The sequence below is a fragment of the Pithys albifrons genome, chromosome 34, assembly GCF_047495875.1.
Source record: "Pithys albifrons albifrons isolate INPA30051 chromosome 34, PitAlb_v1, whole genome shotgun sequence".
Classification (NCBI taxonomy): Eukaryota; Metazoa; Chordata; class Aves; order Passeriformes; family Thamnophilidae; genus Pithys; species Pithys albifrons.
The window spans coordinates 200,811-214,401 of NC_092491.1; positions in this window are offsets into that span (position 1 = coordinate 200,811).

Genomic DNA, 13,591 nt, shown 5'->3' on the forward strand with positions numbered 1-13,591 from the left:
CAGCCTTGGGCTCTCAGGTGCCAAAGATGAGGTCCCATTACCCCTAGAAAAGGCACAATGGCTTTCTGTCCTGACACCTTTTCCCAGAGAGGAATAGACTTCCGTCTGGAATTCCGGGCGGAAAAACGGCCCTTTCCCGGACCCACACAGGGTATGCACCGTCGAGCTTTGCACCCAGGGAAAATGTGGCAGCCTTGGGCTCACAGGTGCCAATGATGGGGTCCAATTAGCATTACAAAATACACAATGGCTTTGTCTCCTGGTACCTTTTCCCTCTGAGGAATCTTCATAGGTCTGGAATTCTGGGCTGAAAAATGGCACTTTCCGTGACCCGCACGTGGAACGCTTCGTCGAGCTTTGCGCCCAGGGAAAAAGTGGCAGCCTTGGGCTCTGAGGTGTCAATTTTGAGGCCTCATTAACCCTAGAAAAGGTACAATTCCTTTCTGTCCTGGCACCTTTTCCCTGGGAGAAATCTTCATCGGCCTCGAATTCTGGGATGAGAAACAGCACATTCCTGGACCCGCAAGTGGCACGCACCGTCGAGCTTTGCGCTCAGGGAAAAGGTTGCAGCCTTGGGCTCTCAGGTGTCAATGATGGAGACCCATTAACCCTAGAAAAGGAACAATCGCTTTCTGTCCTGACACCTTTTCCCAGGGAGGAATCTTCATCGGTCTTGAACTCTGGAATGAGAAACGGCAATTTCCCGGACCCTCTCGTAGCACGCATGGTCGAGCTTTGCGCCCAGGGTATAGGAGGCAACCTTGGGCTCTCAGGTGCCAATGATGGAGCCTGATTAACCCTAGAAATGGAACAATCGATTTCTTTCCTGGGAGCCTCTTCCCTGTGAGGAGTCTTCATCCGTCTGGAATTCAGGGCTGAAAAACGGCACTTTCCCGGACAAGAAAGTGGTACGTGCCGTTGATGTTTGCGCCCACGGAAAAGGTGGCAGCCTTGAAGTCTGAGGTGCCAATGATGGGGCACCATTGACCCTAGAAAAGGACAATTCGATTTCTGACCTGGCACCTTTTCCCTGGGAGGTGTCTTCGTCCGTCTGGAATTCTGGGCTGAAAAATGGCACTTCCCCGGACCCGCAAGTGGCACGCGCCGTCGACATTTGCGCCCAGGCAAAAGGTGGCAGCCTTGGGCTCTCAGCTGCCAATGATGGGGCCCCGTTAACACTAGAAAAATAACACTTGCTTTCTGTCCTGGCACCTTTTCCCAGGGAGGAATCTTCGTCCGTCTTGAAATCTGGGTTCAAAAATGGCACTGCCCCAAACCCGCACAAGGTACACACCGTCGAGCTTTGCGCCCAGGGAAAAGGGGGCAGCCTTGGGCTCTCAGCTGCCAATGATGGTTCCCCATTACCCCTAGAAAAGGCATAATGGCTTTCTGTCCTGGCACCTTTTCCCAGGGAGGAATCTTCATCGGTTTGGAATTCTGGTCTGAGAATCGGCACTTTCCTGGACCCGCAAGTGGAATGCACCATCGAGATTTGCGTCCAGGGGAAAGGTGGCAGTCTTGGGCTCTCAGGTGCCAATGATGGGGCCCCATTACCTTTACAAAAAACACAATGGCTTTCTGTCCTGGCACCTTTTCCCTGGGAGGAGTCTTCATTGGTCTGGAATTCTGGGCTGTAAAATGGCACTTTCTGGGACCAGCACGTGGCACGCACTGTCGTGCTTTGCGCTCAGGGAAAAGAGGCAACCTCTGGCTCTCAGATGCCAATGACGGGCCCCCATTAACACTAGAAATGGAACAATCGCTTTCTGTCCTGGGAGCCCTTTTCCTGGGAGGAGTCGTCATCCGTCTGGAATCCTGGGCTGAACAAAGCACTTTCTCTGACCTGCACGTGGCAGGCACCATCTAGCTTTGCGCCCAGGGAAGAGGTGACAGCCTTGTGCTCTCAGGTGCCAATGATGGGTCCCCGTTAACACTAGATAAATAACTATCGCTTTCTGTCCTGGCACCTTTTCCCAGGGAGGTGTCTTCGTCCTCTGGAATTCTGGACTGAAAAACGGCACTTCCCCGGACCTGCAAGTGGAACGCACCGTCGAGCTTTTTGCCCAGGGAAAAGGTGGCAGCCTTGGGCTCTCAGGTGCCAATGAAGCGGCCCCATTACCCCTAGAAAAAGAACAATGGCTTTCTGTCCTGGCACCTTTTCCCTGGGAGGAATCTTCATTGGTCTGGAATTCTGGGCTGAAAACGGCTCTTTCCCTTACCCGCATGTGGCACGCATCGTCGAGCTTTGCGCCCAGGGAAAAGGTGGCAGCCCTGGCCTCTCAGCTGCCAATTTTGGGGCCCCATTAACCCTAGAAAAGGCACAATCGCTTTCTGTCCTGGCACCTTTTCCCAGGGAGAAATCTTCGCTGGCCTGGGATTCTGGGATGAGAAACGGCACATTCCCGGACTTGCAAGTGGCACGCGCCGTCGACATTTGCGCCCAGGCAAAAGGTGGCAGCCTTGGGCTCTCAGGTGCCAAAGATGAGGTCCCATTACCCCTAGAAAAGGCACAATGGCTTTCTGTCCTGACACCTTTTCCCAGAGAGGAATAGACTTCCGTCTGGAATTCTGGGCGGAAAAACGGCCCTTTCCCGGACCCACACAGGGTATGCACCGTCGAGCTTTGCACCCAGGGAAAATGTGGCAGCCTTGGGCTCACAGGTGCCAATGATGGGGTCCAATTAGCATTACAAAATACACAATGGCTTTGTCTCCTGGTACCTTTTCCCTCTGAGGAATCTTCATAGGTCTGGAATTCTGGGCTGAAAAATGGCACTTTCCGTGACCCGCAAGTGGAACGCTCCGTCGAGCTTTGCGCCCAGGGAAAAAGTGGCAGCCTTGGGCTCTGAGGTGTCAATTTTGGAGCCCCATTAACCCTAGAAAAGGCACAATTGCTTTCTGCCCTGGCACCTTTTCCCTGGGAGAAATCTTCGCTGGCCTCGAATTCTGGGATGAGAAACAGCACATTCCTGGACCTGCAAGTGGCACGCACCGTCGAGCTTTGCGCTCAGGGAAAAGGTTGCAGCCTTGGGCTCTCAGGTGTCAATGATGGAGCCCCATTAACCCTAGAAAAGGAACAATCGCTTTCTGTCCTGACACCTTTTCCCAGGGAGGAATCTTCATCGGTCTGGAATTCTGGAATGAGAAACGGCAATTTCCCGGACCCTCACGTAGCACGCATGGCCAAGCTTTGCGCCCAGGGTATAGAAGGCAACCTTGGGCTCTCAGGTGCCAATGATGGGGCTCGATAAACCCTAGAAATGGAACAATCGCTTTCTTTCCTGGGAGCCTCTTCCCTGTGAGGAGTCTTCATCCATCCGGAATTCAGGGCTGAAAAACGGCACTTTCCCGGACAAGAAAGTGGTACGTGCCGTTGATGTTTGCGCCCACGGAAAAGGTGTCAGCCTTGAAGTCTGAGGTGCCAATGATGGGGCACCATTGACCCTAGAAAAGGACAATTCGATTTCTGACCTGGCACCTTTTCCCTGGGAGGTGTCTTCGTCCGTCTGGAATTCTGGGCTGAAAAATGGCACTTCCCCGGACCCGCAAGTGGCACGCGCCGTCGACATTTGCGCCCAGGCAAAAGGCGGCAGCCTTGGGCTCTCAGCTGCCAATGATGGGGCCCCGTTAACACTAGAAAAATAACACTTGCTTTCTGTCCTGCCACCATTTCCCAGGGAGGAATCGACTTCCGTCTGGAAATCTGGGTTCAAAAATGGCACTGCCCCAAACCCGCACAAGGTACACACCGTCGAGCTTTGCGCCCAGGGAAAAGGGGGCAGCCTTGGGCTCTCAGGTGCCAATGATGGTGCCCCATTACCCCTACAAAAGGCACAATGGCTTTCTGTCCTGGCACCTTTTCCCAGGGAGGAATCTTCATCGGTTTGGAATTCTGGTCTGAGAATCGGCACTTTCCTGGACCCGCAAGTGGAACGCACCATCGAGCTTTGCGTCCAGGGAAAAGGTGGCAGTCTTGGGCTCTCAGGTGCCAATGATGGGACCCCATTACCTTTACAAAAAGCACAATGGCTTTCTGTCCTGGCACCTTTTCCCTGGGAGAAGTTTTCATTGGTCTGGAATTCTGGGCTGTAAAATGGCACTTTCTGGGACCAGCACGTGGCACGCACTGTCGTGCTTTGCGCCCAGGGAAAAGGAGGCAACCTCTGGCTCTCAGATGCCAATGACTGGCCCCCATTAACACTAGAAATGGAACAATCGCTTTCTGTCCTGGGAGCCCTTTCCCTGGGAGGAGTCGTCATCCGTCTGGAATCCTGGGCTGAACAAAGCACTTTCTCTGACCTGCATGTGGCAGGCACCATCTAGCTTTGCGCCCAGGGAAAAGGTGGCAGCCTTGGGCTCTCAGGTGCCAACAATGGGTCCCCGTTAACACTAGAAAAATAACACTTGCTTTCTGTCCTGGCACCTTTTCCCAGGGAGGAATTTTCGTCCGTCTGGAATTCTGGGCTGAAAAACGGCACTTCCCCAGACCTGCAAGTGGAACGCACCGTCGAGCTTTGTGCCCAGGCAAAAGGTGGCAGCCTTGGGCTCTCAGGTGCCAATGATGGGGCCCCATTACCCCTAGAAAAAGAACAATCGCTTTCTGTCCTGGCACCTTTTCCCAGGGAGGAATCTTCATTGGTCTGGAATTCTGGGCTGAAAAGGGCTCTTTCCCTTACACGCATGTGGAACGCACCGTTCAGCTTTGCGCCCAGGGAAAAGGTGGCAGCCCTGGGCTCTCAGCTGCCAATTTTGGGGCCCCATTAACCCTAGAAAAGGCACAATCGCTTTCTGTCCTGGCACCTTTTCCCAGGGAGAAATCTTCGCTGGCCTGGAATTCTGGGATGAGAAACGGCACATTCCCGGACTTGCAAGTGGCACACGCCGTCGACATTTGCGCCCAGGCAAAAGGTGGCAGCCTTGGGCTCTCAGGTGCCAATGATGGGGACCCGTTAACACTAGAAAAATAACACTTGCTTTCTGTCCTGGCAGCTTTTCCCAGGGAGGAATCTTCGTCCGTCTTGAAATCTGGGTTCAAAAATGGTACTGCCCCAAACCCGCACAAGGTACACACCGTCGAGCTTTGCGCCCAGGGCAAAGGGGGCAGCCTTGGGCTCTCAGCTGCCAATGATGGTTCCCCATTACCCCTAGAAAAGGCATAATGGCTTTCTGTCCTGGCACCTTTTCCCAGGGAGGAATCTTCATCGGTTTGGAATTCTGGTCTGAGAATCAGCACTTTCCTGGACCCGCAAGTGGAACGCACCATCGAGATTTGCGTCCAGGGGAAAGGTGGCAGTCTTGGGCTCTCAGGTGCCAATGATGGGGCCCCATTACCTTTACAAAAAACACAATGGCTTTCTGTCCTGGCACCTTTTCCCTGGGAGGAGTCTTCATTGGTCTGGAATTCTGGGCTGTAAAATGGCACTTTCTGGGACCAGCACGTGGCACGCACTGTCGTGCTTTGCGCTCAGGGAAAAAAGGCAACCTCTGGCTCTCAGATGCCAATGACGGGCCCCCATTAACACTAGAAATGGAACAATCGCTTTCTGTCCTGGGAGCCCTTTCCCTGGGAGGAGTCGTCATCCGTCTGGAATCCTGGGCTGAACAAAGCACTTTCTCTGACCTGCACGTGGCAGGCACCATCTAGCTTTGCGCCCAGGGAAGAGGTGACAGCCTTGGGCTCTCAGGTGCCAATGATGGGTCCCCGTTAACACTAGATAAATAACTATCGCTTTCTGTCCTGGCACCTTTTCCCAGGGAGGTGTCTTCGTCCTCTGGAATTCTGGACTGAAAAACGGCACTTCCCCGGACCTGCAAGTGGAACGCACCGTCGAGCTTTTTGCCCAGGGAAAAGGTGGCAGCCTTAGGCTCTCAGGTGCCAATGATGGGGCCCCATTACCCCTAGAAAAAGAACAATCGCTTTCTGTCCTGGCACCTTTTCCCTGGGAGGAATCTTCATTGGTCTGGAATTCTGGGCTGAAAACGGCTCTTTCCCTTACCCGCATGTGGCACGCATCGTTGAGCTTTGCGCCCAGGGAAAAGGTGGCAGCCCTGGCCTCTCAGCTGCCAATTTTGGGGCCCCATTAACCCTAGAAAAGGCACAATCGCTTTCTGTCCTGGCACCTTTTCCCAGGGAGAAATCTTCGCTGGCCTGGGATTCTGGGATGAGAAACGGCACATTCCCGGACTTGCAAGTGGCACGCGCCGTCGACATTTGCGCCCAGGGAAAAGGTGGCAGCCTTGGGCTCTCAGGTGCCAAAGATGAGGTCCCATTACCCCTAGAAAAGGCACAATGGCTTTCTGTCCTGACACCTTTTCCCAGAGAGGAATAGACTTCAGTCTGGAATTCTGGGCGGAAAAACGGCCCTTTCCCGGACCCGCACAGGGTATGCACCGTCGAGCTTTGCACCCAGGGAAAAGGTGGCAGCCTTGGGCTCAGAGGTGCCAATGATGGGGCCCAATTAGCATTGGAAAATACACAATGGCTTTGTCTCCTGGTACCTTTTCCTTCTGAGGAATCTTCATAGGTCTGGAATTCTGTGCTGAACAAAGGTATTTCTCTGACCTGCACGTGCTAGACACCATCTGGCTTTGCGCCCAGGGAAAAGGTGGCAGCCTTGGGCTCTCAGGTGTCAATTTTGGGGCCCCATTAACCCTAGAAAAGGCACAATTGCTTTCTGTCCTGGCACCGTTTTCCTGGGAGAAATCTTCGCTGGCCTCGAATTCTGGGATGAGAAACAGCACTTTCCTGGACCCAGAAGTGGCACGCACCATCGAGCTTTGCGCTCAGGGAAAAGGTGGCAGCCTTGGGCTCTCAGGTGCCAATGATGGGGCCCAATTAGCATTACAAAATACACAATGGCTTTGTCTCCTGGTACATTTTCCCTCTGAGGAATCTTCATAGGTCTGGAATTCTGGGCTGAAAAATGGCACTTTCCCGGACCCGCACGTGGAACGCTCAGTCGAGCTTTGCGCCCAGGGAAAAGGTGGCAGCCTTGGGCTCTGAGGTGTCAATTTTGGAGCCCCATTAACCCTAGAAACGGTACAATTGCTTTCTGCCCTGGCACCTTTTCCCTGGGAGAAATCTTCATCGGCCTCGAATTCTGGGATGAGAAACAGCACATTCCTGGACCCGCAAGTGGCACGCACGGTCGAGCTTTGCGCTCAGGGAAAAGGTTGCAGCCCTCGGCTCTCAGGTGTCAATGATGGAGCCCCATTAACCCTAGAAAAGGAACAATCGCTTTCTGTCCTGACACCTTTTCCCAGGGAGGAATCTTCATCGGTCTGGAACTCTGGAATGAGAAACGGCAATTTCCCGGACCCTCTCGTAGCACGCATGGTCGAGCTTTGCGCCCAGGGCATAGGAGGCAACCTTGGGCTCTCAGGTGCCAATGATGGAGCCTGATTAACCCTAGAAATGGAACAATCGCTTTCTTTCCTGGGAGCCTCTTCCCTGTGAGGAGTCTTCATCCGTCTGGAATTCAGGGCTGAAAAACGGCACCTTCCCAGACAAGAAAGTGGTACGTGCCGTTGATGTTTGCGCCCACAAAAAAGGTGGCAGCCTTGAAGTCTGAGGTGCCAATGATGGGGCACCATTGACCCTAGAAAAGGACAATTCGATTTCTAACCTGGCACCTTTTCCCTGGGAGGTGTCTTCGTCCGTCTGGAATTCTGGGCTGAAAAATGGCACTTCCCCGGACCCGCAAGTGGCACGCGCCGTCGACATTTGCGCCCAGGCAAAAGGTGGCAGCCTTGGGCTCTCAGGTGCCAATGATGGGGCCCCGTTAACACTAGAAAAATAACACTTGCTTTCTGTCCTGGCACCTTTTCCCAGGGAGGAATCTTCGTCCGTCTGGAAATCTGGGTTCAAAAATGGTACTGCCCCAAACCCGCACAAGGTACACACCGTCGAGCTTTGCGCCCAGGGAAAAGGGGGCAGCCTTGGGCTCTCAGCTGCCAATGATGGTTCCCCATTACCCCTACAAAAGGCATAATGGCTTTCTGTCCTGGCACCTTTTCCCAGGGAGGAATCTTCATCGGTTTGGAATTCTGGTCTGAGAATCGGCACTTTCCTGGACCCGCAAGTGGAACGCACCATCGAGATTTGCGTCCAGGGGAAAGGTTGCAGCCTTCGGCTCTCAGGTGCCAATGATGGGGCCCCATTACCTTTACAAAAAACACAATGGCTTTCTGTCCTGGCACCTTTTCCCTGGGAGGAGTCTTCATTGGTCTGGAATTCTGGGCTGTAAAATGGCACTTTCTGGGACCAGCACGTGGCACGCACTGTCGTGCTTTGCGCTCAGGGAAAACAGGCAACCTCTGGCTCTCAGATGCCAATGACGGGCCCCCATTAACACAAGAAATGGAACAATCGCTTTCTGTCCTGGGAGCCCTTTCCCTGGGAGGAGTCGTCATCCGTCTGGAATCCTGGGCTGAACAAAGCACTTTCTCTGACCTGCACGTGGCAGGCACCATCTAGCTTTGCGCCCAGGGAAGAGGTGACAGCCTTGGGCTCTCAGGTGCCAATGATGGGTCCCCGTTAACACTAGATAAATAACTATCGCTTTCTGTCCTGGCACCTTTTCCCAGGGAGGTGTCTTCGTCCTCTGGAATTCTGGACTGAAAAACGGCACTTCCCCGGACCTGCAAGTGGAACGCACCGTCGAGCTTTTTGCCCAGGGAAAAGGTGGCAGCCTTGGGCTCTCAGGTGCCAATGAAGCGGCCCCATTACCCCTAGAAAAAGAACAATGGCTTTCTGTCCTGGCACCTTTTCCCTGGGAGGAATCTTCATTGGTCTGGAATTCTGGGCTGAAAACGGCTCTTTCCCTTACCCGCATGTGGCACGCATCGTCGAGCTTTGCGCCCAGGGAAAAGGTGGCAGCCCTGGCCTCTCAGCTGCCAATTTTGGGGCCCCATTAACCCTAGAAAAGGCACAATCGCTTTCTGTCCTGGCACCTTTTCCCAGGGAGAAATCTTCGCTGGCCTGGAATTCTGGGATGAGAAACGGCACATTCCCGGACTTGCAAGTGGCACGCGCCGTCGACATTTGCGCCCAGGCAAAAGGTGGCAGCCTTGGGCTCTCAGGTGCCAAAGATGAGGTCCCATTACCCCTAGAAAAGGCACAATGGCTTTCTGTCCTGACACCTTTTCCCAGAGAGGAATCAACTTCCGTCTGGAATTCTGGGCGGAAAAACGGCCCTTTCCCGGACCCACACAGGGTATGCACCGTCGAGCTTTGCACCCAGGGAAAATGTGGCAGCCTTGGGCTCACAGGTGCCAATGATGGGGCCCAATTAGCATTACAAAATACACAATGGCTTTGTCTCCTGGTACCTTTTCCCTCTGAGGAATCTTCATAGGTCTGGAATTCTGGGCTGAAAAATGGCACTTTCCGTGACCCGCACGTGGAACGCTTCGTCGAGCTTTGCGCCCAGGGAAAAAGTGGCAGCCTTGGGCTCTGAGGTGTCAATTTTGGAGCCCCATTAACCCTAGAAAAGGAACAATTGCTTTCTGCCCTGGCACCTTTTCCCTGGGAGAAATCTTCGCTGGCCTCGAATTCTGGGATGAGAAACAGCACATTCCTGGACCCGCAAGTGGCACGCACCGTCGAGCTTTGCGCTCAGGGAAAAGGTTGCAGCCTTCGGCTCTCAGGTGTCAATGATGGAGCCCCATTAACCCTAGAAAAGGAACAATCGCTTTCTGTCCTGACACCTTTTCCCAGGGAGGAATCTTCATCGGTCTGGAACTCTGGAATGAGAAACGGCAATTTCCCGGACCCTCTCGTAGCACGCATGGTCGAGCTTTGCGCCCAGGGCATAGGAGGCAACCTTGGGCTCTCAGGTGCCAATGATGGAGCCTGATTAACCCTAGAAATGGAACAATCGCTTTCTTTCCTGGGAGCCTCTTCCCTGTGAGGAGTCTTCATCCGTCTGGAATTCAGGGCTGAAAAACGGCACTTTCCCAGACAAGAAAGTGGTACGTGCCGTTGATGTTTGCGCCCACAAAAAAGGTGGCAGCCTTGAAGTCTGAGGTGCCAATGATGGGGCACCATTGACCCTAGAAAAGGACAATTCGATTTCTAACCTGGCACCTTTTCCCTGGGAGGTGTCTTCGTCCGTCTGGAATTCTGGGCTGAAAAATGGCACTTCCCCGGACCCGCAAGTGGCACGCGCCGTCGACATTTGCGCCCAGGCAAAAGGTGGCAGCCTTGGGCTCTCAGGTGCCAATGATGGGGCCCCGTTAACACTAGAAAAATAACACTTGCTTTCTGTCCTGGCACCTTTTCCCAGGGAGGAATCTTCGTCCGTCTGGAAATCTGGGTTCAAAAATGGTACTGCCCCAAACCCGCACAAGGTACACACCGTCGAGCTTTGCGCCCAGGGAAAAGGGGGCAGCCTTGGGCTCTCAGGTGCCAATGATGGTTCCCCATTACCCCTACAAAAGGCATAATGGCTTTCTGTCCTGGCACCTTTTCCCAGGGAGGAATCTTCATCGGTTTGGAATTCTGGTCTGAGAATCGGCACTTTCCTGGACCCGCAAGTGGAACGCACCATCGAGATTTGCGTCCAGGGGAAAGGTTGCAGCCTTCGGCTCTCAGGTGCCAATGATGGGGCCCCATTACCTTTACAAAAAACACAATGGCTTTCTGTCCTGGCACCTTTTCCCTGGGAGGAGTCTTCATTGGTCTGGAATTCTGGCCTGTAAAATGGCACTTTCTGGGACCAGCACGTGGCACGCACGGTCGTGCTTTGCGCTCAGGGAAAACAGGCAACCTCTGGCTCTCAGATGCCAATGACGGGCCCCCATTAACACAAGAAATGGAACAATCGCTTTCTGTCCTGGGAGCCCTTTCCCTGGGAGGAGTCGTCATCCGTCTGGAATCCTGGGCTGAACAAAGCACTTTCTCTGACCTGCACGTGGCAGGCACCATCTAGCTTTGCGCCCAGGGAAGAGGTGACAGCCTTGGGCTCTCAGGTGCCAATGATGGGTCCCCGTTAACACTAGATAAATAACTATCGCTTTCTGTCCTGGCACCTTTTCCCAGGGAGGTGTCTTCGTCCTCTGGAATTCTGGACTGAAAAACGGCACTTCCCCGGACCTGCAAGTGGAACGCACCGTCGAGCTTTTTGCCCAGGGAAAAGGTGGCAGCCTTGGGCTCTCAGGTGCCAATGAAGCGGCCCCATTACCCCTAGAAAAAGAACAATGGCTTTCTGTCCTGGCACCTTTTCCCTGGGAGGAATCTTCATTGGTCTGGAATTCTGGGCTGAAAACGGCTCTTTCCCTTACCCGCATGTGGCACGCATCGTCGAGCTTTGCGCCCAGGGAAAAGGTGGCAGCCCTGGCCTCTCAGCTGCCAATTTTGGGGCCCCATTAACCCTAGAAAAGGCACAATCGCTTTCTGTCCTGGCACCTTTTCCCAGGGAGAAATCTTCGCTGGCCTGGAATTCTGGGATGAGAAACGGCACATTCCCGGACTTGCAAGTGGCACGCGCCGTCGACATTTGCGCCCAGGCAAAAGGTGGCAGCCTTGGGCTCTCAGGTGCCAAAGATGAGGTCCCATTACCCCTAGAAAAGGCACAATGGCTTTCTGTCCTGACACCTTTTCCCAGAGAGGAATCAACTTCCGTCTGGAATTCTGGGCGGAAAAACGGCCCTTTCCCGGACCCACACAGGGTATGCACCGTCGAGCTTTGCACCCAGGGAAAATGTGGCAGCCTTGGGCTCACAGGTGCCAATGATGGGGCCCAATTAGCATTACAAAATACACAATGGCTTTGTCTCCTGGTACCTTTTCCCTCTGAGGAATCTTCATAGGTCTGGAATTCTGGGCTGAAAAATGGCACTTTCCGTGACCCGCACGTGGAACGCTTCGTCGAGCTTTGCGCCCAGGGAAAAAGTGGCAGCCTTGGGCTCTGAGGTGTCAATTTTGGAGCCCCATTAACCCTAGAAAAGGCACAATTGCTTTCTGCCCTGGCACCTTTTCCCTGGGAGAAATCTTCGCTGGCCTCGAATTCTGGGATGAGAAACAGCACATTCCTGGACCCGCAAGTGGCACGCACCGTCGAGCTTTGCGCTCAGGGAAAAGGTTGCAGCCTTCGGCTCTCAGGTGTCAATGATGGAGCCCCATTAACCCTAGAAAAGGAACAATCGCTTTCTGTCCTGACACCTTTTCCCAGGGAGGAATCTTCATCGGTCTGGAACTCTGGAATGAGAAACGGCAATTTCCCGGACCCTCTCGTAGCACGCATGGTCGAGCTTTGCGCCCAGGGCATAGGAGGCAACCTTGGGCTCTCAGGTGCCAATGATGGAGCCTGATTAACCCTAGAAATGGAACAATCGCTTTCTTTCCTGGGAGCCTCTTCCCTGTGAGGAGTCTTCACCCGTCTGGAATTCAGGGCTGAAAAACGGCACTTTCCCAGACAAGAAATTGGTATGTGCTGTTGATGTTTGCGCCCACGGAAAAGGTGGCAGCCTTGAAGTCTGAGGTGCCAATGATGGGGCACCATTGACCCTAGAAAAGGACAATTCGATTTCTGACCTGGCACCTTTTCCCTGGGAGGTGTCTTCGTCCGTCTGGAATTCTGGGCTGAAAAATGGCACTTCCCCGGACCCGCAAGTGGCACGCGCCGTCGACATTTGCGCCCAGGCAAAAGGTGGCAGCCTTGGGCTCTCAGGTGCCAATGATGGGGCCCTGTTAACACTAGAAAAATAACACTTGCTTTCTGTCCTGGCACCTTTTCCCAGGGAGGAATCTTCGTCCGTCTTGAAATCTGGGTTCAAAAATGGTACTGCCCCAAACCCGCACAAGGTACACACCGTCGAGCTTTGCGCCCAGGGAAAAGGGGGCAGCCTTGGGCTCTCAGGTGCCAATGATGGTTCCCCATTACCCCTACAAAAGGCATAATGGCTTTCTGTCCTGGCACCTTTTCCCAGGGAGGAATCTTCATCGGTTTGGAATTCTGGTCTGAGAATCGGCACTTTCCTGGACCCGCAAGTGGAACGCACCATCGAGATTTGCGTCCAGGGGAAAGGTGGCAGTCTTGGGTTCTCAGGTGCCAATGATGGGGCCCCATTACCTTTACAAAAAACACAATGGCTTTCTGTCCTGGCACCTTTTCCCTGGGAGGAGTCTTCATTGGTCTGGAATTCTGGGCTGTAAAATGGCACTTTCTGGGACCAGCACGTGGCACGCACTGTCGTGCTTTGCGCTCAGGGAAAAGAGGCAACCTCTGGCTCTCAGATGCCAATGACGGGCCCCCATTAACACTAGAAATGGAACAATCGCTTTCTGTCCTGGGAGCCCTTTCCCTGGGAGGAGTCGTCATCCGTCTGGAATCCTGGGCTGAACAAAGCACTTTCTCTGACCTGCACGTGGCAGGCACCATCTAGCTTTGCGCCCAGGGAAGAGGTGACAGCCTTGGGCTCTCAGGTGCCAATGATGGGTCCCCGTTAACACTAGATAAATAACTATCGCTTTCTGTCCTGGCACCTTTTCCCAGGGAGGTGTCTTCGTCCTCTGGAATTCTGGACTGAAAAACGACACTTCCCCGGACCTGCAAGTGGAACACACCGTCGAGCTTTTTGCCCAGGGAAA